At 42.6% G+C, this 25,487-nt stretch overlaps 1 protein-coding gene across 8 annotated transcripts in view; it reads left to right on the top strand.

Moving 5' to 3' along the window:
• Positions 1-732: 732 nt before the first annotated feature.
• FAM110B (family with sequence similarity 110 member B) overlaps positions 733-25,487 on the top strand; it is a 100,624-nt gene continuing 75,869 nt past the window's right edge. For 3 of the 8 annotated variants that reach the window (XR_006414104.1, XR_006414105.1, XM_044424209.1), the window contains exon 1: positions 19,176-19,374. The gene's annotated coding sequence lies outside the window, so the exon portion shown is untranslated. Of the gene's footprint in view, positions 942-2,236; positions 2,291-19,175; positions 19,375-20,237; positions 20,371-20,420; positions 20,474-25,487 lie in introns of those variants that run through there. The other 5 variants (XM_044424215.1, XM_044424213.1, XR_006414106.1 and 2 more) reach the window with 4 other exon arrangements.

Genomic DNA, 25,487 nt, shown 5'->3' with positions numbered 1-25,487 from the left:
AGCAATTACTTCTCATCAGAAGTAACAACAAGAAATTGTTACAATAAGATAGCAAAAAAGAAAAAGAAAGAAAAGAAAAAGAAAGCAATAGAAATTGCACTTTTGTACTGGGTTTGGGCAGCTTCCTTTTCCACTTTGCACAGCTTCTGTGCTGCTGAAACAAGACGTACCGTGGTAGGTTGAATCATTGCACATCATCCCATCTACATTTTCAGAGCTCTTTTTGTTTTCAATTTTCCCCCTCCTTAGGCTGCCTGCTTTGCTGGCTGCTCTCTTTTCACATGTGTTAGTCCAAACCCAATTCACTGCCTTTAAAAGCGGGGAGGGGACCAAGCGCAGCTTTCTCAGTTGCGACTCCTCCGTTACATCAGGGAGGCCGGTTCAAGCCGAGAGCGAGAGCAGCAGCAGCAGCAGCATCTCCCGCCCCGCCCCTTCCCTATTTCAGCATGGACCAAACCATCCCAAGGCGAGGGGGCCAAACGCAGTGAGAAGAGGCCCGGGACACTAAATCCCCCTGGCCAAGCGGCGGTCTGCCCAGAGCTGGAGACCAAGGCCAGAACCGGCGTTCTTGCTGCCTCCCGGGCTAGCCCGGAAGGCAGTCCGCAGACACGCGGCAGCCGCGACGCAAAGCGGCCGCCTTCCTCCAACTCCCCTCTGCGTTGGCGAGGCAGTGGGAAAGACGGAGCTCGGCGCCGCTAGCGGCTGTGGCAGCTGCGGCAGTGGGAATAGCGGCGGCGGCGCGATCGTGGGAGAGCTTCATTCAATGCGTGCGGGGAGCCCTGCTGCGCGCGTGCGGCCGGGGCAGCGTAGCGAGCCGTGCAGCAGCTCCCTTGCCTGCTCCGCGCCATCTGAGCCTGGCCCTCCCCTGTCGTCCCTCCGTGGCAAGCTGGCGTCTGCTTGCCGCGGGCTTGGTGGATTTTGAGAAGACGGGAGCGGGGCAGGTAAGGCTGCGGAGGGGGGAGCCGTCAACTGCCCCCGGGCGGCTCGTGGTGGCTGCAGACCGCTCACGCACCGGGCGGTGGGGGAGGGGGCGCGGGTGTCTGTCGTCGCTCTCCTTGTCTGAAGCATCTACTACAGTTCCGGCTCAGCCATGCCCCCCCCCCCGCCCCGTCGCCTTCTCTTTTTGCAACCGCTGATGGAGTGTCTGCTTTGTAGCAGGAGGCATAAGTACAGGCGCCCGAGCAAGCCCCGCTGTTGCTTTTCAGCCACCAAGTGGATAAGACTCCGTTGCGGAGCCTGGGGGCGTTGTATTGTGCATGCTCTAGTTGTCCCCACCTGGGCTGTGCCCCTTCCCATAAGGAAGAAGGGGGGTTGTTTTGTTGGCTCTGCTAGTTGCTCAGCGAGGGAGGCACTTGGATAGCCGTAGAAGCAGAAGGGGGAAGTTCTCCCTGAGCTTGCTGGGGAAACAGAAAACTCGGTTTATACTGCAAAGAGTAGGAGAAGGATGGGTCACTCTGTCTGTTTCTCTCTCGTTCGTTGTCTGTGTGTGCACACACAAACACACACAGGGCCCGCCCTCTCTCTGTAGACGATCTAAAGAGGGGTAGCCACGTTAGTCTGTTGCAACAAAGACAGCAACTGCTTTGTGCACCTGAAGGACTGACACATTTATTCTGGCATATCTTTCGTGGATACAAACCGTGTCATCGGAGGCGCGATGTATTAACCTGAAATCTGCCAGTGTGCAGTTAACACTAAATGCGTGTGATGGACAAGACAGTGTACATGAAAGCTGATGGTAGAATCAAGTTGCCAGCCTTTAAGGTGCCCCAAGACTCTTTGTTATACCCAGGGAGGGAGGCTTGTTTTGTCTCAGTCTTTAGAGGTGGAAGTACCTCTGCAGGAGAGAAAGCAAAAAGACAGCCAGGACGGCAGCCCTTTGTAGAGGTCGCTGTTTGTTCTGCTGTGAAATTGGAGAATGGAAATTGGGATCCTGATGTCTATTTCATAGATGCTGCTGCCAGAAACTTCACATCTTAAGGCTGCAGTCCTTTGTGGGGATCTACAGAGGTTGGAGTGAAGACAGGTGCGAAGCCACCCTGGTTGTGGTGGAAGTGCTGTGAATACATTTCTATCTTGAAACACAGTTACTGCATGTTAGATAGTACCACACTTGAGGATGCTGGTCTGTATTCAGCTCCATGGGGTTTACTTTTGAATACATGCATGCATAGGCAGGCTGTATTGCTTCTGCGCTGTTCATGTGGACTTCTTTGGCATCGTCCCGGGCAACCTCTGTTTGCATTTACTTAAAAGAAAGTCCCACTTTGTTCAATGGTGCTTATCTTTTGTAAGTATTATCTCTTTTTCAGTAGCTCTTGACTATTTTAGGATGCAAACTAACTAGAAATAAGTCCTGTTAAACATATTGAGAGTTGCTTCCAAGTAAACATGAACATGAATGCATTGTTGGAATAAAACTGCAATTTTGTATTTGATGTATACCTGTTATAGAACTGGTGAAACAGTTGCAACTTTATAATATCATGTTTAGGTAGCATAATAGAATAACAGTTTAACATGAATTTAGAAAAGGATCTAAGTCAAAATGTCTGACAGAGACTGACTTATATTGCAAATATTGCCCATAGATGCCTGTCTAACTTCTTGAATTCTTGTAATTCTTTCTTCTTGTTGCAAGTGTATTGTAATAGTTGTGGATATTGGGTATTACAGAAAATGAATGGATGAATAAATAAGTGCTACATTATTTGTTATGTTCCATACACCACAGTGATCAAGAGTGTATAATGTATAATCTGGGGAGTTCCTAGTTCAAATGTCAGAATGGTTGGAAACTTGGAAAAGATACTTGCTCTTGTCTTCAGTACAATATGGACATGGAATTATGTCCTACTTCACAGATTTATTATAGTGACATTTAGATCTCATTATATGTGGGTTAGTAAGTGGTTAAATCAGAATAGATAACTGCACTGTCAGGTTATTTCACAGCTAGCTGGGTAACTGAGGTCAGATACTGCTCCTCAGTAGTTCCTAATCAAATCTGATGGAGGTTTTGAGTGGCATGCCACATGACTTGGTACAATTTCTGGTACTCTTCCACATTTTTTCAATGACATTGATGATGGGTTGGATGGAATCTTATTTTCATATAATAACAAAACTGGCATAGTCAAGATCTTAGAAGACAGGAATAATATTCAAAATCAGTTTCATAGAATGGACAACCAGATCAAATTAATCAAATGTAATTCAACAGAGACAAATACACATAAGCTTAAAAAGCACAAGTATAGGAAGGGATATTAACAATAATATTGATACCTACTAAGCAATAGTACATGAGAAAAGAGTATTAGGACTTAAGATGAGTCATTGGTGTGATGTGGCTGGCAAAAGAGAAAAAAAAGCTAATGCTGTTTTAGGCTGCTTTAATAGAACCATAATTTTCAAGTCATTGGAAGTAATAATTATACTATATTCTGCATTTGTCAGATCTCATCTGGAATACTGTGTCTGTTTCTGGGAACCACCCAGTACAAATGATGTACACAAATTGGAGCAGGCCTAGAGGAGGGCAGCACCACGAATTGGTTTTGGGGCTGGCTGTGCTCCACCACCTCTTCCTTGATTGACATCACATTTGGAGGGGATGCACTGGTGCCACAGGGGGAGCCAGGGATGGGGGAGAGGGCTCAGTGGGAGCCACACTGTGCCGGTTTTGGTATTTTGCTCCTTTGTTGGCATTTTTTGTTGCTCAGTTTCTGGGTGTTTTGGAGAATTGTCTTACCTTTTTTGGTATTGTATTTGGAAACTAATGCAGAGAATACTGTATTATGTGTATGTTGCTTTTGTTTGTGCCTCAGTGGACCCTGGGATGGTTTTCCTGTTTTCACCAGTCCCCAGCTGTGGGAAGGTTAAAAACCACTGATCTAGAGAACTCCAGGTGTCCCCATTGAGATGCTAGATTTGGTGTTCCAGGCCTGAGATTTCCCTCTCCTGCTTTAGTTGGAGGACAAGGACCGTTCCAGCTCAAACATTTTGTTAAAAATATAGGAAAAGCTGCAAATATTAATATTTGCAGCTGGAATATTAACAGGTTTTCATCAAGAGCCTATGGAAAAATGCTTTCATGTGGTGGTGCTTCATGCAATAGGTTAAAGCTTTTTACTTGTATGTGCCAGAGTTTGAAACTTTTCTGCTGGATCATATGCTTTAAGGGCATTTTTCTGCCCCATGATCCTCAGTGAGAAAGTCAGTAACAGGTATTTAAGCTTCTCTGATGTACAACTTGCTTCCAATTCTTGATCGTGTTTTACAGTGTAGATTTACAAGCAAATGTTGGATGTGTTATAAAGTACTCATTTAATTCCCATGGGGTGATAAAAAGATCCAACAGGCATGACAAATGCCTCCATAAGATCCGTTAATACCCCAGCCTGGTACTCTCCAAATGTGTATTACTGCTGAATCCTACTGCCTACAGGATTCTAGGAATGGCAGTCCAACACATCTAGAAATCACATATGCTGAGAACCTGTTGCAGTGTGCTAGTGTTCTGTAATAGAAATTGAGAGCTTCCATAAAAGTAAACTGGTACAGAAAAGGACTCTATCTGAAGATAGGAAGTTTGAAAACCACTGATGTGATTGAATTTCCATGCTGCCTTCTTTGTGAGCCACCCTACATGGAGATACTGTATGTTTTTCATTTTCCTCCACAGGGGGCTATTACACTTGAATTGGCCTTTTTAGAATTACTTCTAAAAAGTTCTGTGTAAAGCAAAACTATCTTGACTGTTTTTCAGATTTCTCATGAGCAGTTGCACAGTATAAGGCAGAGACCCTGGCATTAAACATTTGATTTTTGGACGGGCTATGAATAAGAACCCTTTTGCACCTTTACCCTTGAGTGAGTGCAGACTTAGTTATTCTTCACCAGCATGTGTTTATTTTGAGTGTTTATTTATCTTGCATAGCTGAAGCAATTTGTCACTTTGTATAGTCAGGGTTTGTTAAGGAGTAAATATTTACAAATGGTTTTTTTTAAATGAAAAGGCTTATTTTCTGATGTTCTGTTTGATAAGGTAGCTAACAAAACATAGATTTAAAGTAGCATACTATAAAATTATATTTAAAAGCTAACAGCCTGGAAAGATTACATATTTCTAATATTTAGGATGTCTAAAGTTCTAATCATCTTATGAAAGAGGAATAATGGAAGGCTCCTTCCTTCAGGCATGGGAATCTGATTCACAGCAAGCACAACAGTGAAATTAGGCTTCTGTGATACTAACTTTTTGAACAGGTCTTTAACTAGCCAAATATTAATTGGAAGCGTTTGTCTATCTGTCTGTCTGTCTGTCTGTCTGTCAAGAGGGATAAAATGTGCCTCCCCCCCCAAAAAAAAAATAGAAATATATTTTTTACCACCTTTCTGAATAATATTCATGTCTGTGGTGGGGTGTTACTGGTTTTAACCAGTACTGACTACTGAAGAATATAGGTCATGTATTCAAAAATCTCCTTTTGGAGATGACAGCCGGACTCTGATATTGCATCATGACTCTTCTGCATAAGAGGTACATGAATAGGTTTCCTCCATACTCAGCCACTATTAATATGGAAAGCATCCATAATCTTTATATATAACCTCATTCTGGATACTGTAAACTTTTAGAGGGTAAAAATGACCAAAAACTTGTGGCAATTTAAGAAATAATAGTACAAGCAAAAGTAAAGCATAGTTGCTAAAGTGGTGTGAAGTATGATTTTAGCACTTTGGTCCATGTGACTAAGTCCTTCATAATAACTGAAAAGTTAGCACACTCTTTTCAGTCCAGTCACTACAAGCACAGAAAGTCTTAATACTTTAGATTCTGATTTTAAGTGGGGTTTCATAGTACTTGGTATACAGGATATTGTCATAAGTTAATCTGTGAAGAAGTTTAAAAAACCACCATCATTCAGGTATAATATGAAACTGAAAGTATAGTTTTATAGCATAAAGTTTATTCAAATTAAATATTTATATGAAATTGCTTTCTTTTTAAAGAGACTAGATGATGCTTCCCGAGGACTGTAGCTCTTTATGCACTTTCAGTTTATTGCTCTTTTCTCATCATTTTATTTACTATGTTTTTGCATCAGTGCTCAAATAATTATGGCTTTCCCATATGGAAGTTGCTGGAGAATTACAGACTGTTTTCTATGATATACCTAAGGTTGTACATGATGAAAGGGTAATGTTTATTAAGGAAGAATTTTTCATAATTCATAATTTTTCCATGAGAAGGACCTAGTAACAAGGTTTACTTTAATCACTCTAATTATATTCCACTTCAGTGATTACACTAAACTGGAATAAGTAATGCAGTCCCTGTTGGGATGAAGCTTTAAATAAGGTGTGGGCTGTTGTATTAATGTCCTTAACCTGGTGACTACCAGATGTTATGGGCTTCAACTCCTACAGCTGGGAATTGCAGTGCAGTATATCTGAAGAGCATCAGGTTGGGGAAGATTGTCTTAACCTGTTCTGCATTCTTAACCTTATGCTGACATGGATTTCAACTTTCCTAAAGGATAGGTCAAAAGCCTTAGTGATCAGTAAGATTTTTTTTTTACACCATAACTGCAATTGGCAAAATGATTTTTCAGTAGATGGCAGGCTTGTAAACCTGTAACTCAGTGCCACTGGTAATCTTTTGTACTGTAAGATTGCTGATTATGTTTTTCATCACACTCCAGGAGCTGTGACATTCCACTGGAGATTCCAGTATGCTGCTAAATCTCACTTATTTTAAAACCCTTTTTGATGCATGCTATGAAAGAGAAAGGAAAGTGCTTGCATATGTGTATTTTGTATACTGATTTTAACTTATTGCAATGTATTAGCGTGGAGAACAAAAAAAAAATCTACATTTTATTTTGTTTAAAGCATTTCCCTCTCAATCTTCATCCAATAAGGCTCTCAGAGTAGCTTACAAAGAGCTTACTTCAGAAATAAGGCAAAATACCTTTTCTTTTTTTATGCAGCAATGAATTCAAGCTTCTTGACAAGGTACAGATATAATAGTGGCTAGGCATAAACAAGCTCCCTAAGTTAAGCCTAGCTTTGTGACCTATGAATAACTTGCATGTTCTCATGGGTAAACAGTTGAGTGTCTGCAGTTAAAGAGTTTGGGTGCCCACAAGTAGCTAAAGGCTTAGTGCAATGCTAAGCCTTTCTATCACTGCACTTAGAAAGAAGCAGTTTGGGTGGAGTGATGCAGGAATTTGAATCAGCTAGTTTCTTTTGCAAAACAGCATATTTCTGGAGTGTCATATCATTTCTGATTTTTCAGGTTGCATTATTAAGGAACATTCATTGTAGGACAGCAAGTTATCGCTCCACTTCACATTACTTCCTGGCTGGATTTCAGAGTAACTCCTTGTGCATTTATAGGGCATACATAGGTGGTCCTTTGCATCTTTAGTTGAAGATCCCAGAGTCAGCAAATCTGTGCTGGGTTGTTTTCTACACAGTGTCAATTAACTTTGGATTACAGTAGCAAAGTGGTTTTTTAATACATCAATTCTGAATTGCTGATGTCATAAAAGCATGGGAATTCTTTAGGCTAGGTTGTATTAGTACGTGAGTTCATTCACACTTCTGTATAATTTTTCTTTTTCTTTATAAATCTACTTCCACTGGATGCTAATTTAAGTCCTTTCATGTAAAATCAATGGGAAGGTTTGTGTGGATGAGTGGATGTGAATTTAAGAATGTGCATGAATAACTAATCATAAAGGAGTAGCTTTAGTTTCAAACTTCAGAGTATTATGTAAAACTAATCTAGATGTGCAGTAGCTGATTTAAGACCATTGTTCTTTGGTGCAGAAGTGCCTGCTATTTTTGTGGCTTGGAGGGTCCCACATGAACTTTTTTGCCATTTTATGTTCCATTTAAACTGAAACAATGAGCATTTAAATAAAAATCATGAAATTTGAGTTTTGTGTAATTATCAGTAATATCTCCAAACTCACCCCGTTCTGTTGGGACCAACTGCATGCATGCATCTATAGATGCACACTTTCCCCTTTGCTTGCCTGCATTTGCTCTCAATATCATGTAATAGTTCAATCAAAAACAGCTTTGCCAGTGCTTACCAGTGATCAAATTACTTATATGGTACATGAATGGTTAGTAAGGAAGTAAGATTCTAAGTCTTTGTGCATCCGCACAAAGACTTAGAAAATAATGATTATATTTATGGTACATTGTTAAGAAAGCCTATTTGTGGATCTTTTGTTGCCTTCTTTATCTAAAATTTACTAATGCAATAAATATAATTTCTTCTCTTTCCTGCTCCTCACAGCAAAACTTTACCTGTAATGCCTTAACAGAACTGTTTTTGTTTTTATGTTTGATCTATGAAATTGCATAACTCCTTTGGGAGCAATCTTTCCTTTCAGGAAGAGACTGTTCCGTTTGAGGCCAAAAGTGACAAAATTAATAACTGGTAACACAGCATTTGTTGTGTAATCTTACTTTGTGTATGATATATTTTCTCCAGTTCAGTGAATTCCAATTTAAGCTTTGTAGAAATTGGATAAAACAATGTTTTTGTTTCACTTTTAATCAACATAGAGCTTAGTGTGAAATTTGAAGATCAAAGAGTTACGTATAAGGAAACTGGAAGTCACTCTTTGAGTTTAGAAATACAGTTGAATTACTAGCTTCATAGCTTTAAAACTCCTTTTTCATTCTGATGTGGCAAGTATGTACCTAGTTGCAGTCTAATTGTATAATTCATTTCAAATAGGCAGTTTTTAATTGGGGACATTCCATTGAATTACAGTGTTTTTTCTTGCAAAGGTTCTAACTGTTTCTCTGACTACCTATAAGTGTGAAAACCATCACTTAAACTGATGACCCATTGATGCTGCCATGGGCAGAAGAGCCATGTGAAGCAGTACCAGTATGTGCAGATCTTTAGAATGATCCTTTAGGTGGCTCAATGGCCATGATGCTCCTGCTGTCCATCATGAGATGTAATTTCAGGCATGCTGGCAGATGGGGTATGTGCCAACAGTGCCAGGACTGAGTGAGGAGGGTGGAAACCATACTAGGGTAGAAGCCACTTAATCATCTGCCAGGTATCTAAGCAAAAAGTATGCACTGTGGCCACCATGCAGGGTTGCTTGTTGTGATGTATGAACCCAGTTCAAGGCTGCTACCTTTCTCACAGTTCTTTCTGATTCCAGTAAGACTCCCACTAAGCCCTTCTGATATACTTATACTTATGGACTCACAATCATTGCTCATGTATTACAATAACAGTATAAAGTGTACAGTAAATGAATTATAGTAGTACTCTAAACAATAAGCAAATTTTCAGTATAGCAATTGTGATAGGAAACTGCTATGTGCATGTAAATAAAAATGCCACTCAATTGACAAGCACTGGCTTCTAGAGGGAAAGGGATATGCTGCATTAATGATCTTTACAGATACATCATATTGCATCAGTATGTAAATTGTGAAAATGCTAGGTATAATTTATTGGGAGTGACAGTGAAAAGCAACAACAGTTCATTGAAATTGGGCTATTAAAGCAAGTGTTGCTGCTTCTTCCTCCTTCACTCCCTTAGTAAGGAGACAATCTAGGGCAGTGATGGCGAACCTTTTAGAGACTGAGTGCCCAAACTGCAACCCCAAATCTGCTTATTTATCGCAAAGTGCCAACACTGCAATAAAACCTGAATACTGAAGTTTTAGTTTAGAAAAAAACAACTCACAGCCAGCCCAAGCAAATATCCTTGGCAGTGTACTGACTGGCAATCCAAAAGCTCAGACGAGTCGCGGCTAATGAGTCGTGGCTCATGACATCATCACCTGGCGCCGCTACTCCTTTCTGACCATGCACATGGCCTCTATCTGCATTGTTTTCCAGTGCTCGACTGCTGGGGCAATGCTGGGGCAACTTGGCTCGCGTGCTGACAGAGAGGGCTCTTTGTGCCCGCTGCCACTGATCTAGGGTCTGTAATGTAGCAGTACAGCACATCACTCCTTTCTTGGAAAGCTGCTGCAAGTCAGTGTAAGAAATGTTGAGCTAGATAGACCAGTGATCTGCTTCTGTATGAGGCAGCTTTCTAGTCTATTACTAAGATGAAAAATTGCCTTATAGTTTACAGAACTATAACCAGAGCCGGTTAACTCCCCCTTTCCACCAAAAAAGATCTTAAAGGGATAATAAGGTCCATCTGTGAGAAATTCTAAAGTATTTAGTAGAAAAGTGTATTCTTTATTTGTTTATGTTCGCTATTGCTCAAGGTGCTGGGAATTGCATGTTCTTGTGTTATTTTAGTTTGCCAGCAGTAAGATCTCCTCTTCCTCAGTCAATATCATTACTCCAGCATAAACTTTCTGATAGTGGGTTGAGCAAAGAGGAGGTGGGTGGCACTTCGGGGCTCATGGGGGAGCAACTGGACTATGGATTCACTTCTTTCATTGGTCCTAACATTTACATTATAAACCAGTTCAGTTAAAATGTAATCCACGTGAGGGGAAAAGAAACCACATTTATATAACTTTCTCCAGATGTGCTTTCTTTCTCTGGCATGGACTTGAGCCAGGTCCACCCCCTCTATGCTTGTCTTTGGGCACTCCATGGGAAACTAGGAAGCAGCACTAGTGTGAGAGAAGACATATGCTGCAGAAATGTTAGTAACAAGTTAGCAAGGGATGAACACCTTAAGTTTCTTACAGCTAAGGTCTGCCTGTCTGTGTGTCTGTCTGTCGGTCTCCCCCCGCCTCCCAATACATGTGTCCCTATCTGTGTGTAATTTCTCTGGATTTTCTTCTTGGCTCAGTCTGTTTAAGCTTCTTTTGATCTAATAGAAAATATTCCCCAGTATGGTTTAGTGGACAAAGCCAACCAGTGTTTTAGTTTAAAAGAGAAAAATCGTGGGAACTACTGTGACATGCTATGTGACATTACACTGCTGGGACACACATGAATATTGTGACTGTGCACAAGACTGACCACCTGAACCTTTGCTATGGAGTTAGCATGTTTCCTCCAAGTTTGTTAAAAAGATAAATGTCTTCTCATCACTTAAATTCTGCTACAGTGCAGAATTGTTACTGAGACTCCAGCTCCTCCAGGACCTGCCCATATACAAATAAAGAAAATAAGTAAAAGAGCCAGGGACCACAGTGGAGATAGTGTGTGGAGGTAGGAAGTGAAAATTTCAATTGGAAATGCTTTATATCAGGGATGGGTATAAAGTAGGTCTCCAGTTATTTTAGAATTTGTTCCTGGCCATGTTGGCAGGGACTTCCAGTAGTAAAGCCCAGGCATCTGCATATCTACGGTCAGCCCATTGCTGACCAAAATGATAAGATTCTAAAGGTAAGGAAATATTTTTCCTAGGGTGGATAAAAAAGCAATGATTAAAAATAGTTTTGATTTAAATTGAATTTTTAATAAAGTACTTTTTTTTGGGAAAAAAGTTTTTAAAAAATCATTGATTTTATCCACCCTGGTTAAAATAAAAATGAAATCTTTTTGTGTGTGTGTGTATAGGCTGAGGTTTATCATATTATTTTTTTTCCCTGGAGGAAAAAACCGATAATGGTAGTAGGCCATAAAGCAGACCTAATTTAGGAATATTTTAATGACGTTTCTCTACCTGCCGGTAAGGCATGCATGCATGCAAATTATGTAGAAAACCCAGATTTAAATCCGATCTTGCTGAGTAGTAATTTAAATAGTTTAAATAGATGCAATCTACATTAAATTCACCCTGGTGTTACCCCATTTTGCAGAAACCGTGGGGTGGGGGGGAACCCATGAGGAATGCCCTGGGTGATGCTAATTAGGCACCTCCTCAACACAAACCAGTCTTGGCTGAAACCGATCCACATGAAGGATCCTCAAAGGAGGATTCAACCACCACAAAGGCATCAAAACCCAGTGAAATGATCTTACCCTCTTCTATTAAGTTGGCTGTCTTGTAGCTTCTCAGACTCAGAAAATAAGCATGCCTTAGATGTTACATTGGCAATTAGAGCATTCATCTTTGGAATGACCAGATCTTGTATCACACCCTCCAGAAAAAGGTAGAATATGTTACATAAGTAGTGATAGGACTTCAGTTTTGAGAATTTCAGGCATTTTCTGCAAGGGAAGTTGCCAATGTAATCTGGAACCAGACCAGGGGCAGGTGGAAGATCTGCGGGAAGACAACAGCACCACAAATTCAGAGGTCTTGGTTAGAAGAATTGTGCACTTCTGAAATGTTTAGTATTTTGTTAGATACCAACCTCATTCAGGCCTTGTTGTAAAATAAGAAGTTATTTCTTATGCTGGAGTTAGCAAGCCCTTCAGCTTATGAAGGTTATGGAAAAGGAAGTTGTCAAACAAATTAAGGATGTCTTCTCATTATACACAAACATAATGTTGTGTTCCAGGTAAACATTTTGGCTTCAGTCATGAAAATTGTTTCCCCCCAAACATTCAGAGCAATTAAAATTTACTCTGATTAGCTACTTACAGAAAGCACTTAAAATATATGTCATGGTTAAAAACTAATTTTTCCTCAGTGACTGCTAACACCCCAAACTATATCACCTGCATAATTCTGTTCTTGTTTGTTTTTCATTGGCAGATTGATTATCCTTAAGGATAACAAGATTTTCATACTGTTGAAGTACAAGCCCATAAACAAACAAGCAAACTTTGTGTATATTTATATTCTTTCATTTGTCAACAGTGAATGGTGTTTGTATTGGGTGTGATAGGTTTTGGCACTTCATGGCAATGTTATATGTAGTAACACAATATTCATCAGCAGGGATGGGAACCTCTTGCAGCCCAAGGGAAAGAGGGAAGGGGCCACAAGTACAAAAACACTAGTATTACAGGTTCAAACTGGTACTGAGAGTAACTATGCCCTGGGAGAGACATTTCAAACCTACAGAATGAAGAGATGGCCCAGTGATGGGTAATTCGGGAGAAAAGGGCAGCATCTTCTGGAAAGTGAGGAGGGCTGGATTTGAGCCCCAGGCCTCAAAGTTCCCATCTCTGGGTGGAGAAGCACTGTCTAACACAGCAAATCATCCCACAAATTAGAATGAGCTTTTGTTGCTCTCTCTTATTTTTGGATGGGCTAGTGGTAATGGTGCAGTCATGGTGCCTTCCCTGACCCAGATATAAACATGCTCCAGTCGCTCAGATTCTGCCTTTTCCTGTCAGTTGGATTCGTTGTTGTCTAGCCCCTCTGCTTGCATTAGTAGAGTCCTACCCTCCAGCAAACTTGTGCCTGCACCAACCAGGAAATACCTCTAACAGACTGTGTGTGACTGTTTTCCGCCATCTGTGTCTGATAACTCTTTTCCTTCCATATTTCTCTTTTAAAAATGCACTGCTTCTTAGTGCCTCCAGAGCATGTAGAGCTATGTAAAATAGAACTCTTCTCCCGCCTGCCTCCCCCCACGAACTTTAGTTTGCTTGCACGACTCTCCTTTAGATTATGCATTTCCCTGGGCATAAGTAGGATTTCTTGAACACTGGGGAATCATTAGTATATCAGAGGCATCACCATGAAACATAATAAATAAATTTTCTGTCAAGTTTGTTTATTCTAGCTTCTGACTCCCTCACATTTTCTGCACAAAGGGATGGGGGAAAAGAGTTAGAGATTAAAAGGGAAAATTAAAACATCAAGAAATTTAGGATTTAGAGTCTATCTCCTGTGATCTGCATGGACAGAACTGGTATCTGTGTCTTGTCCAGTTGCATATTTGGTTACTGTTGTCAAACACAGATGTGAACAGAGAGGGAGATAGTAAAGGGACAAACTCTTTCACTATAGAGACTGTCCAGGGCTGATCCCAGTGGGAACACTTGTGCTGGTAGACTGGATGGGCTGCCGCCTGGACAGGATGGTGTGGCACATCTGTATGGCTTCAGGACTTGGGCCTAGGGTTGCCAACTATGAGGGCACCATGGCTTGATACTAGGTGTTCTTTTGCGAGCATCTCCTTGAGGTCTACTGCAAACTGGTCTGGGTGTTCCCAGTGGAGGTCTCCAAGATTGCCTATTAGGAGACTGCTGCATCATGGTACCACATGGACTGTGGCACCAAGGCCATGATATTTCTGCAGCCATTTGTAGGCATGCCTGGTTGTGCTCTTTGGGACTACCACAGGAAACCCACTCCTGCATTGAGGACTTTTCCTTCAAAAGGGAAGGTCTTTTTAATGCACAGACCAATCCTAAATCTCAGAAGCATCATACCAAAGAAGTTCAGGATGGTCACCCTTCAGAATATCCTACCCCTTCAGCAGGAAAGAGACTGGTTTGCCTCAGCTGGCCAAAAAGATGTCAAGTTACCATAACTATAAACATTTCTTATGCCTTCAAATCAGAGAAGAGACGTTCCAGTTCTCAGTACTTTCATTAAGTCTCTTAATGACCCCCAGGGTCTTCGCTAAATGTATGATGGTAGTCTGCTCGCACCTGCCCTGCCCTGCCCTGCCCTGTACAGGACTGATGATACTGTGACAACTAGCTCCTCATTGCACTGTCCAAGACAGAACTGTTGCACTCTGCGCATATCACCCACTCCCTAGGACAGTGTATAAACCACAAGAAATTAGAAGCAATGCACAACAGTTGAAGAACAACAGTTACAGCTCAGCAACCTGACTTTTCGCTTAGGCCCACGTTCTATTTTCTAGCACTTTTTGGTGGGTGACATTTTAGTATTTAAACTTCATTTTCTTCCCTTGCCTTCTCCTTAGTAACAGTAATTACATTCTCATATTTTCTAGGTTTCCTTCTAGAGTTCTGAAAATCATTGTGTATAGACACACTTTACTGTGTTAATTCAGTCTGTCTAGGGCTCTGTGCAACCTGCCCCTTCAGTTTCAATGGAATTTTCCACTTTGCCTTCCTGTACTCTCAGATTTCCATGGAAAGTCTACAATGTGTTTCAGATATCCTTGTTTTTCCAAACAACTGCACATGTGGGTTCTATCATTTCTCCCTCTCCCTGAAAAAGCAATTGCACGGACTGATGACATGTGGCAGTCTAATGTATGCATCTTGACTAGTTCTGTATTCGAATACACACGTTGCACTGCAAGTTATCGAGTACTGACAGACATTCTGTGTTTCTGTGTGCATTCATCTTCTGTTTTCCCACTTCTCCAAGAGTTTGTGCAATTGCCAATTCCCCCATACACACACCCAACAGCAGAAAATACATTAGATAGTCAGACATATTGTCCTACTGGTGGCCAACCATATCTGCTTTGGAAACTGAGCCTGGTACCAGAGTACCACCACTGGATGTACAGATAGTCTATCTGCTGTTAGGAAAGAAAGAAAACTGCAGGTCTTCAGTGTCTGAAGCCTCTAAAGTAACCTTGTAATAACATTTTAGGTATCTTTATAGAGTCTACAAAGACATGTGAAATGTTTCTATGAAGTTAATATTAATACTAGAAGTAATTAGAGAATAGTTATTTTCAGTGGTGTCTGAATGTATTATAAAGAATCATGTATTTTTATTTATATTGAGATAGAAACATAGAAACAGAGCGAGTCAGAAGGGATCTCCCAGGCCATCTAGTTTGCCCCCAACTCCAGCTGGATCTGCTCATGACATGCTCAACATGTGCATGTCTAGCCTATCCTTGAACATCCACACCGATGGGGCCTCAACGACCTCTCGTGGAAGCCCATTCCACACCCTCGGGGTCCTGACTGTCAGGAAGTGCTTCCTGGCATCCAAATGGAACCTTGGCTCCCTGAGCTTTGCTCCATTGGAGCACGTCCTGCCTTCCTCTGCAGGGGAGAACAGGTCTCTAACCACTTCCATGTGACATCCCCTCACATACCTGTATGTCGCCAACATATCCCCTCTGAGTCTCCTCTTCTTTAGGCTGAAGAGACCCAGTTTCCTCAGTCTTGCCTCATACCCCATCCCCTGCAAACTGGCCACCAACCTTGTGGCCCTACGCTTCTTCTGTTTGCGTTATAGATACAATATTTTTGTTTACTGATGGTTAAATTTTCATTTATACTTTTTGCTTAACTATTGCTTGTTCCCACTTTGTGTTAGTATTTTCTTTTTCTTAGCAAGATCTGTATAGAAGCACTAAATAACATCCTTGTGGTTTCTGCAGTATGTGGGAGAGTGATGGGAAAACTTTCTCCATCTGCTGTTGTAGAACTTAGTTACATAAAACCTGTTTCATATTAAGTGAAACTGTAGAAGACACAAGCATGTTCCAAGAGAGCTGGATGTCAAATACACATTCATACGCAAGGGGTACAAAAATGCTAAACTGGAATAATGACTACAAGGTGACTAAACATGTGATGTGTGCATTTTCTGTACAAATGTCATTACCTTCTATTATAATACTTCAAGGCTTTCAAAAAGCTATAGGACATGATGACGTTCAGCACTGATAAGGCAAATGTGGGCTGATAGTACCTTATGATGGATTAGTTACAGCATAAGATGAATGTGGATGCACCTTTTTTGGAAAGTGATACATTATGGATGAAGGTACCTAGTAGGATGGGATGCCCATCTGCATTGCATTGCTTTCAGTGGGATGGACATTGGACTATGCATGCCTAAACATTTCCTGCCACAATGTGCTACAGTGAACTTTGTGAAACCAGAATTAGGTCAGGGCAAAAGATTGCTAGACAGTGCTTCAGGAATTGGAATCAGTATCTTGTGATAAGGCAAGGTACATCCACCTGCTTGCTTCCATTTTGTCTTCTCCCCACTAAAATGGCACAAATTACTGATAAATTAGGGCTACTATCAGCAAAAAAAGGGAGCTTTTCAATAGGCTTTTTTGTGCATCTTTTGAAAGCCAAATTTTGACCTTGAAAATGTTATAGGTGTACTAGAAATCCTATGTGCCCATCATGGTTCCTTTTCTACTGTTGGTATGTGCAGTCAATTTGTTTCCAACTTAAGGCAACCCTTTGAATGAAAGCCCTCCAAAATGTCTGGTCCATGACAGCTCTATTCAGCTCTTCCAAGTGCAGGGCTGTAGCTTCCTTTATGGATTCAATTCTTCTCAAATTTGGTCTTTCCCCTTACCACATTAAGGTGTGTATCCAAGAGGGGATCTTTTCGACTAGAAGAGCAATGTTGGTTAATGAAAGGGAAAGATCACATGGCACTTGTCTAATTCCAGTGTTTCTCAGTATGCTTTCACTGATTTCTGACCCACTGAATGAGGATGTGACATTAGAAAGCAAGGAAAGCCCATCACATGGTAGTTTTCACTTTTGGGGGAAAAATAAAAGAAGGGAAGATTGGTCAGGAACTTTGAAGAATAGAAACACATGTCTTTATACTAGTGTATGCATTCCAGAAGATGGGCTTCTGCTCAGAGTGGAATTCTACGTAATTTACTTGATTAGTGGGCAGTCTTAATTATACTGTTACTATAGCATTATAGCGCTCATACTGTTACCAACATTATTGCGAAATACAGAGGGGAATGGCAACTGTGAGATTTAAAAAAGTGGGGTGAATCAAGGATAGATAACAGTGCAAGCCCTAGTGGCTTCCATCAAGTTATGTGAGTTTGAGTAACCATCTTTATAGTACCCTATTTAATAGAATGCCTATGCTGCAGATGCATTTGTATTATTGTTATGTTGGTACATTGTATTGCTGTCATACATTTGACTGAAAATATGTAGGGAAAGGAATGGGATTATGACTGCTGACTGCATCCCAGTTCTCATGTGTGTTTAGGGCAATAATGTTTTAAGGAACAATCTAGCTGCACGTAGCATCTGCACTATTGGCATAGTCTGGATTTCCCCCCTACACTTATTCAGATAGATTTCTGTGCTGTTCTCTTTGTTTATTGGTCACCTCCACTATATTTATACCAGGATGCCTTCTCTGATGTCAACTGTGAAAATGTAGAGAAAAATGAAAGGATTGTTTCAGGTTTGTGATGATATCAAAACTATTTTAATAATTGGAAATAATTTATCCAAATTTTAAGTGGGTAAAATGTTTAAAAAGAAGTAAGAATTAAAAAGTGGGGATTGTGAGGTGACAATAAATCTTTAAGTTGGGAATCCTCTTTTTGTTTTGATTTTTACGAAGCAGTGGCATTCTTTTATATTAAAACGTTTTTACTAACTTGCTGCTATGTTTGCTAGTAGCACTTTATTACAATGTTGGCATGGATAAAATACCAATAGATTAGAAATGAGGATTTTGAAGCCTAAGGATTTAGCTTTCCCTCTAGCATTGTTATCTGTAGCCTCATGAGCCTCCATGCAAACTGAGTTGCATGTGAAAGATTCCTCAACCCTAACTTTCCCATGTGAAATATAACAGATGTGTTGCTGGAGGTTTCACCTTGTGCATCACAGCTGCTAACTCCTGTGTTCAAGCCAAGAAACATGCAAATGGGGAGTGAACAGTGGAGGTGCAGAAAGCAGGCACTCTGCCAAAGCATCTGCAGCTTGGGCTTAAGGAATCCTTTTGCCTATATCTTGGAATATGTGGAGTGAGTCAGTGGGTGGAGTGTATTTCTGGCTCATCCATCCTTGCTTAGTTTGTTATATGGTTTATATTTTAAAAAATGAAATTGCCAGACATGTATGCAGATTCTCCAGTAATAAATTAGAGTAGAATGAGATATTTTGGTTGGATAAGTCCCTTCAAGGGGTTTAAATCCAGGTGAGTTGCAATTCTATGAACTATAATACTCTTTATCAGATTGTATTGTGATTATCAGATATTTAGCAAGTGGTAAGAAAAGTTTTGTAAGTTTAGTAAGACTGTATGGTATATGAGAGAAGGTTTCACATAACAGACTTCATTTTCCATAGTTTTGCACAGTCTTTTACAGTTGTGGTTTCCCTTACCTGTTGCTAGGTATTATATTCTCAACTGCCAGGGGAGTTTTAGCAGTGATTTCAGCCAGTCAATCCTATTTTTTGCCCTTACTCAATAGGGATGGGAGATGGAATCACAGACAACTTGGTAAATATCTTCTGTCCTTCTTCCATGCACCAGTGCTTTCTTTCCCTTCCAACACTTCCAAGCTAGCTCTAGATGGTGTGCGTAGTTTCTAGCTGGGACTAGTTGGAGCAGAATGTGCATGATATTGTGCATTCACAGTCAACCCTGACTAGTCAACTAGCAGCATTAACAGCTGTTAATGCTGTTAACAGCTGGAGCTGGAACTGGACCCCCCTCCATCACCACCTGCCGCCGCCGACCACCGCAAGGCTGACTGCTGGACTGGACCGGGGCTCTGCTGATGCTGCCGACAGTGGCCATCGTGGGACCTGGGGCCGGAGGATGCCGCAGCCGTACTGCGGATCAAACAACACCCGCCGGCACCATTTTGCCGGTGAGTTCTCCGTGGCCACCCTTGCCCCCCTATCCCGCCGGCATGGGTGGCAGCTGCACCAGATTGGGGACAGGGCGCGGGGACGAGCCACCAGCATAACTCGCCGGATGCAGCTGGAGCTGGCAGCCTCAGGCTGGCAGCCTCAGGTCGGTGGCCAAGGGGCAACGGCCTAAGGGCATTGTCGCTGATTGGGGCTGTGCAGGGGCTGGGCTGGCCAGAGACTTTGCTAGTTGGTTGGGATTTGTATTGGGTGGTTGGTGGGGAGTTTTTAAGGGTTTTAGTGCAATTTTAATTTGTATTTTAACTTAACTTTTTAATGGATTCATTCCTGGCCAATGCTATGAGGTTGCCTGGGGAGTGCGTGGGCGCTGCCATTGGGGTGGTCACGGGCAATGGTCGTTATGGTGTTGGGGGTTTAACAAGTTGGCGTAGAAGAAGGAGGGAAAGATGGTTAACACCTGTTCCTCCTTCTGGTTATTCCCTCAGCTGGAGGGTTCCAGGTAGGCTTATCAACTGCCCCCCTGGCCTGTCGGTGCTGTTGCTTAATGCCAGGTTGGCCCATAATAAATCATCCCTCATCCATGACTTGATTGTGGATGAGGGGGCCGACCTGGCTTGCATAACAGAGACCTGGGGGGGAGGGGGGGATGTCTCCCTCTCTCAACTATGCCCGCTTGGGTATCTGGTTCAGCACTGACCACACCTGGAGGGGAGGGGGGTTGCTTTAGTTTACCGAGCTTCCATCTCCCTCACAGGGCTTCCCGTTCTCTCGAGGCCGGGTCTAGAGTGCCTCTATTTGGTGTTGGGCGACCGAGACAGATTGGGGATTCTGTTTGTGTACCGTGCACCCTTCTGCCCAACAGACGTCTTGCCTGAGCTCACGAAGATCGTCTTGGACCTGGTGTTGAAGAATCCCAGGATGCTGGTCCTGGGGGACTTCAGTCTCCATGCCGAGACTGTTCTGACCAGGGCGGCTCAGGACTTCATGGCCTCCATGACGACCATGGGGCTGTCTCAACATGTCATTGGCCCAACCCATGAACATGGACACACGCTGGACCTAGTTTTCTCGACGGGGCAGGAAGAGGGGGATCTGAGGGTGAGGAATTTGTGTTTGACTCCCCTGTCATGGTCAGATCACTTCCTCGTGAGGTTTGAGCTCGAGAGCGGCCTTTCCCTTTGTAAGGGTGTGGACCCGATTGTGTTGGTCCGCCCCTGGAGCCGGATGGGTGCGGATGGATTCCTGAAGGCTCTGGGGGAGTTTCTGGTTGACAAGGCTGGTGATCCTGTTGATGCTCTGGTCGAACTGTGGAATGGAGAAATGACCAGGGCTATTGACACGATCGCTCCTAAGCATCCTCTCCCACCTGGCAGAGCCCGTTCATCCCCCTGGTATGCACCTGAACTACAGGCGATGAAGCGGGTTGGGAGATGTCTAGAGCGCAGATGGAGGAAATCACGGGATGAATCTGACCAAACACACTTGAGAGCTCACTATCAAGCCTATGCTGTGGCGGTAAGGGCGGCAAAAAAGAAAATCTTCTTCGCTTCCATTGCCTCCTCACAATGCCATCCAGCGGAGCTCTTTTGGGTGGTACAGGGGCTGGTACATCCAGGCCCTAAGAAAGATCCCGTACCACCCTCGATGGCCCGCTGTGATGACTTTGCCAAGCATTTTAAGGAGAAAATCACTCAGATTCGTCACGAGCTGGACTCCACTAGTGATTCAGAGCCCTCAGGGGAGGTGCCAATGTTGCCGTCTGGTCCAACATTATTGGATGAGTTCCAGTTATTGCGGCCTGATGATGTGGACAGGATGCTTCGACAAGTACGTCCCACCACCTGTTTACTGGACCCTTTCCTGTCTTGGCTACTTAACAAAGCCAAACACAGGATTGGGACCTGGATCCTGGAGGTTCTCAATGCCATTCTGAGGGACCCCCGGGTACCTGCGCCTCTAAAGGAGGCGGTAGTCCGGCCAGTCCTAAAGAAGGCTTCCCTGGATCCAGAGATGGCCACCAATTATAGACCGGTGGCCAATATCCCATTTCTGGGCAAGGTGTTAGAGCGGGTGGTGGTAGGACAACTCCAAACACTCCAGAGACTGATTATCTGGACCCATTTCAGTCCGGCTTCAGACCCGGGTATGGTACTGAATCTGCCTTGGTCGCCCTGTATGATGACCTGTGCAGGGAGAGAGACAGGGGGAGTGCATCCCTGTTGGTCCTCCTGGACGTCTCAGCGGCTTTCGATACCATTGACCATGGTATCCTTCTGGATAGGCTGGCAGGATTGGGAGTAGGAAGCACTGCTTTGCAGTGGTTCTGCTCCTATCTCAATGACCAATTCCTGAAGATGGTGCTGGGGGACTATGGCTCTGTGCCATGGCAGCTATGCCATGGAGTTCTGCAGGGTTCCATCTTGTCCCCCTTGCTATTTAACATCTACATGAAACTTCTGCGAGAGGTCATCAGGAGGTGTGGGCTGCGGAATCATCAGTACGCTGATGATATCCAGCTCTACCTCTCTTTTTCACCCGATCCAAGTGAGGCAGTGGCTGTACTGAACTGGTGCCTGTCTGAGGTAATGGGCTGGATGAGGGCTAATAACCTGAAGCTCAATCCAGACAAGACAGAGGTCCTATTGGTGGGTGGTTCGGGCTCCGGGGTAGGTGACTTGGACCTTGTCCTGAATGGGGTTGCACTCCCTCTAAAGGACAGGGTCCGTAGCTTGGGAGTGCTCCTCGACCCAGAGCTATCTTTGGAAGCTCAAGTGACTGCGTTGGCGAGAAATGCTCTCCTTCAGCTTTGGCTGATCCATCAGCTGCCTCCCTACCTGGAGGACGATTGCCTGGTGACAGTGACACACGCATTGGTTACTTCCTGAATGGACTTCTGTAAAGCACTCTACGTGGGGCTGCCCTTGAAGACAGTCCCGATACTTCAATTGGTGCAAAATAGAGCAGCCAGGTTGCTGACGGGGACTGGACATTGTTCTCATATAACCTCAGTCCTCTCTCAGCTTCACTGGCTCCCCATTGAAGTCTGGGCCCAATTCAGGGTGCTGGTTATCACCTATAAAGCCCTTAACGGCTTGGGACCTGGATATCTAAAGAACGCCTGCATCCATATTTGCCCTCCCACCCTTTGAGATCGGCGACAGAGGCCCTTCTCCAGGAACCCTTCGTGAAAGTTATTAGGAGGGTGAATACCCAGAGGAGGGCTTTTTCTGCGGTGGCGTCCCACTTATGCAATGCACTCCCCAGGGAGGTCCGCCTGACGCCTTCATTATTTGTTTTTCGGCACCAGGCCAAGACCTTTTTATTTAAACGAAATTTTAACAATCACTGATTTTATTTATTGGTTTTATAATTTTGTGCCAGGATGTTTCTAGATTTTATATATGTATGTATTTATATATATGTATTTGTTTATAATGTTGGAAGCTGTCCTGAGGCTTATGCGAATGGGACGGCATACAAAAATTCCAAATACATAAATAAATAAATTTAAAAAACTTTTTGCCTACATTTGTTAGGGTTTGGGGTCTCCCTTAATGGAATAGCTAGGAATAAGTCTGTCCTATTAACTATACTGCGGCCAGACAAGTCAGCCTGTAGAAATACACTGTCAGTTCAAGATTTTTGACTTGATTTTCATAGGTAATGGAAATATGTTTACTTCATGCCCTGCCCTGCCCTGCCTCCCAGTATCGTGCCCTTTCACTGGAGAATGCAGTTTTAGAAAATGTGCACCATACAGATTCCTTATATTGGATAAACTGTAGTAGGGTTTTCCACCATACAGAATTCAGAGGCAAAGATTTCTACAGGAGTAGTAAGTTGACCATACATGTAAAGCATATGTTAACAACATGTAAAGGTAAAGGTTTCCGCTTGATGTTACGTCCAGTCATGCCTGACTCTAGGGGGCAGTGCTCATCTCCGTTTCCTAGCCAAGAGAGCCAGCGTTTGTCCGCAGACAGTCTCCCTGGTCATGTGGCCGGCATGACTAAACACCAAAGTGCACGGAACACTGTTACCTGCCCACTGAAGTGGTACCTTTTTATCTACTTGCATTTGCATGCTTTTGAACTGCAAGGTTGGCAGGAGCTGGGACGGAGCAACGGGAACTCACCCATTGTGCAGATTCAAACCGCCGATCTTTCGATCAACCAGCCCAGCAGCACAGTGGTTTAAACCGCTGCGCCACCTGCAGTCCCACGTTAACAACATAGAAAGCCTTAAATTCACTATATGGTACATCATTAATTATATGTAGTCAGGGCAACTTGAGGGCTGTTATAAGAAACATATTCATTGCATATTTTGACTTCTGTGTTGACATTTGTGAGAGTTCTCGTTGATTTATGTTGTCAGTTTGGTGTAGGAGTGGCAACTGAGTAGGCTTCGTGAGTTAAACACACAGTGGGATTCATATAATTCTATTTACTTGAATAGAGATAGGTAACTATAAATGCATTTATGATGTAATATGGGATGTATTTAAGTCTAAGTTCACTGTTCATTTCAGTTCTATCTGTATAACAGTAGCATGTATACTTAAAAAGAATAGTGACTCAGCCTGCCTGTCTCCCTGAACTGACAGTGTATTTTCTATTTGCTGATCCTCTTTGTCATAATGTCCACTGGCAAAGAGCTTCTGTTTCCAAAGAGATGCAAGGCCAGCATCTCCCACACCTTTTCTGTTTTGTCAAATTACTTCATTTCTTCCAAGAATAGCAATCTCTCTCCTGGTTCAGTTGCAGAGCAGGAGCTGTTCAGATCCATTTTAGAACAAACTGTCAGACTTCCACTGGATGGTTAAAGAGCCCTGTAGCTGTCTAGTCACAGTTGAATTTTACAATATTTCTCTATCTTTTATTAGTATGCTAATTCTATTTATCATATAAAAGTACTCTATCAGTAGCTTCTGTATGTTCCTGTTAATTATTAAATCAGTATTAGTGCTTATCTGTAAGGCTGAACAGTGAATTATAAACCTTTTCTGTAGTTTCTCCTTAGGATAAGAAATCAATCTAGCCTCATAAATTTGTCCCAAACTAACCTTGAGTTGTTTTGAGAACTTAGCACTGAACACTTTCACAGGTGCTAAAATGTATACAACAAAGTAAAGAGAGGTCAGGTGATGTCAGATGAGCAAACTAGCTAAAGCAAACAGAACTGATGTTCTCAAATAGCAAGATTAGGATGATGGGCTTCCCAGAGTTTGGGATTATTGAAATTCCAGAGTTAAAGATGGAACAGTTGGTAGTCCAAAGGTATGCAAGAAAAGCATGGGATTATCACTGCATACCTTAAACTGGACAACTTGTGATCCTTCAGCTTTTTTGGCCTTCAGCTACCTTCAGCCTTGGTCTGGGTAGCCAATAGTGAGGTTATTTGGTTAGGAGATTTACACCCAACCATCACAGGAGCGCCATGTGCTTGTAGTGCCACCTGCAGCACACAAGATGTAGATTGAACAGATATAGGGACATAGCAAAGTGCCTTATGCTGGTCCATTGGTACATCTAGTCCAGTATTGTCAATAAGGACTAAGAATGGTATTGTGATGTTTCAGGTAGAAACTTTTGCAGTCCCACCTGGAGATGCCAGGCATCAAATCTGGGACCTTCTGTATGCAAAGTATATGCTAGGACATGCACATGGTGGGCATGTCGTGAGCGGAGCCAACTGGTGCCGGAGGTCAGACTAGATGGCCCGGGAGACCCCTTCTGACTCGCTCTGTTTCTATGTTTCTTTGTTTCTATGTTTGCTCTTCCACTGAATTCTCCAGTCAGAGGCTCCTTCAGTGCTTTAGCCAGTCCCATCAGACAGAAGTATTTCCTATCACTGCTAGGATAGACAACTAAAGTTGTTGCAGATTGAACTTGGAAACTTATATATAAAATGTATGTATATTTATATATTCCATTCATCAACTTGCAGTATACAACAATGGATTGTAGAAAGTGTTGACCCTACTTAAATAGAGCCAATGAAATGAAATTGACTTAAATTAGAGTAACTCTGGATACAGCCCGATGTATCATTCCAGTCTTCTTTCCTTTGTCAGCACCTCTTAATTAAATATAGGATCTTCATGCAATGC

Source organism: Varanus komodoensis, unplaced genomic scaffold (assembly GCF_004798865.1).
Source record: "Varanus komodoensis strain SLA01 unplaced genomic scaffold, ASM479886v1 scaffold14_1, whole genome shotgun sequence".
NCBI classification, from domain to species: domain Eukaryota; kingdom Metazoa; phylum Chordata; class Lepidosauria; order Squamata; family Varanidae; genus Varanus; species Varanus komodoensis.
The sequence above is the reverse complement of the archived record's forward strand: the minus strand, read 5'-3'. Positions and strand labels throughout refer to the sequence as shown.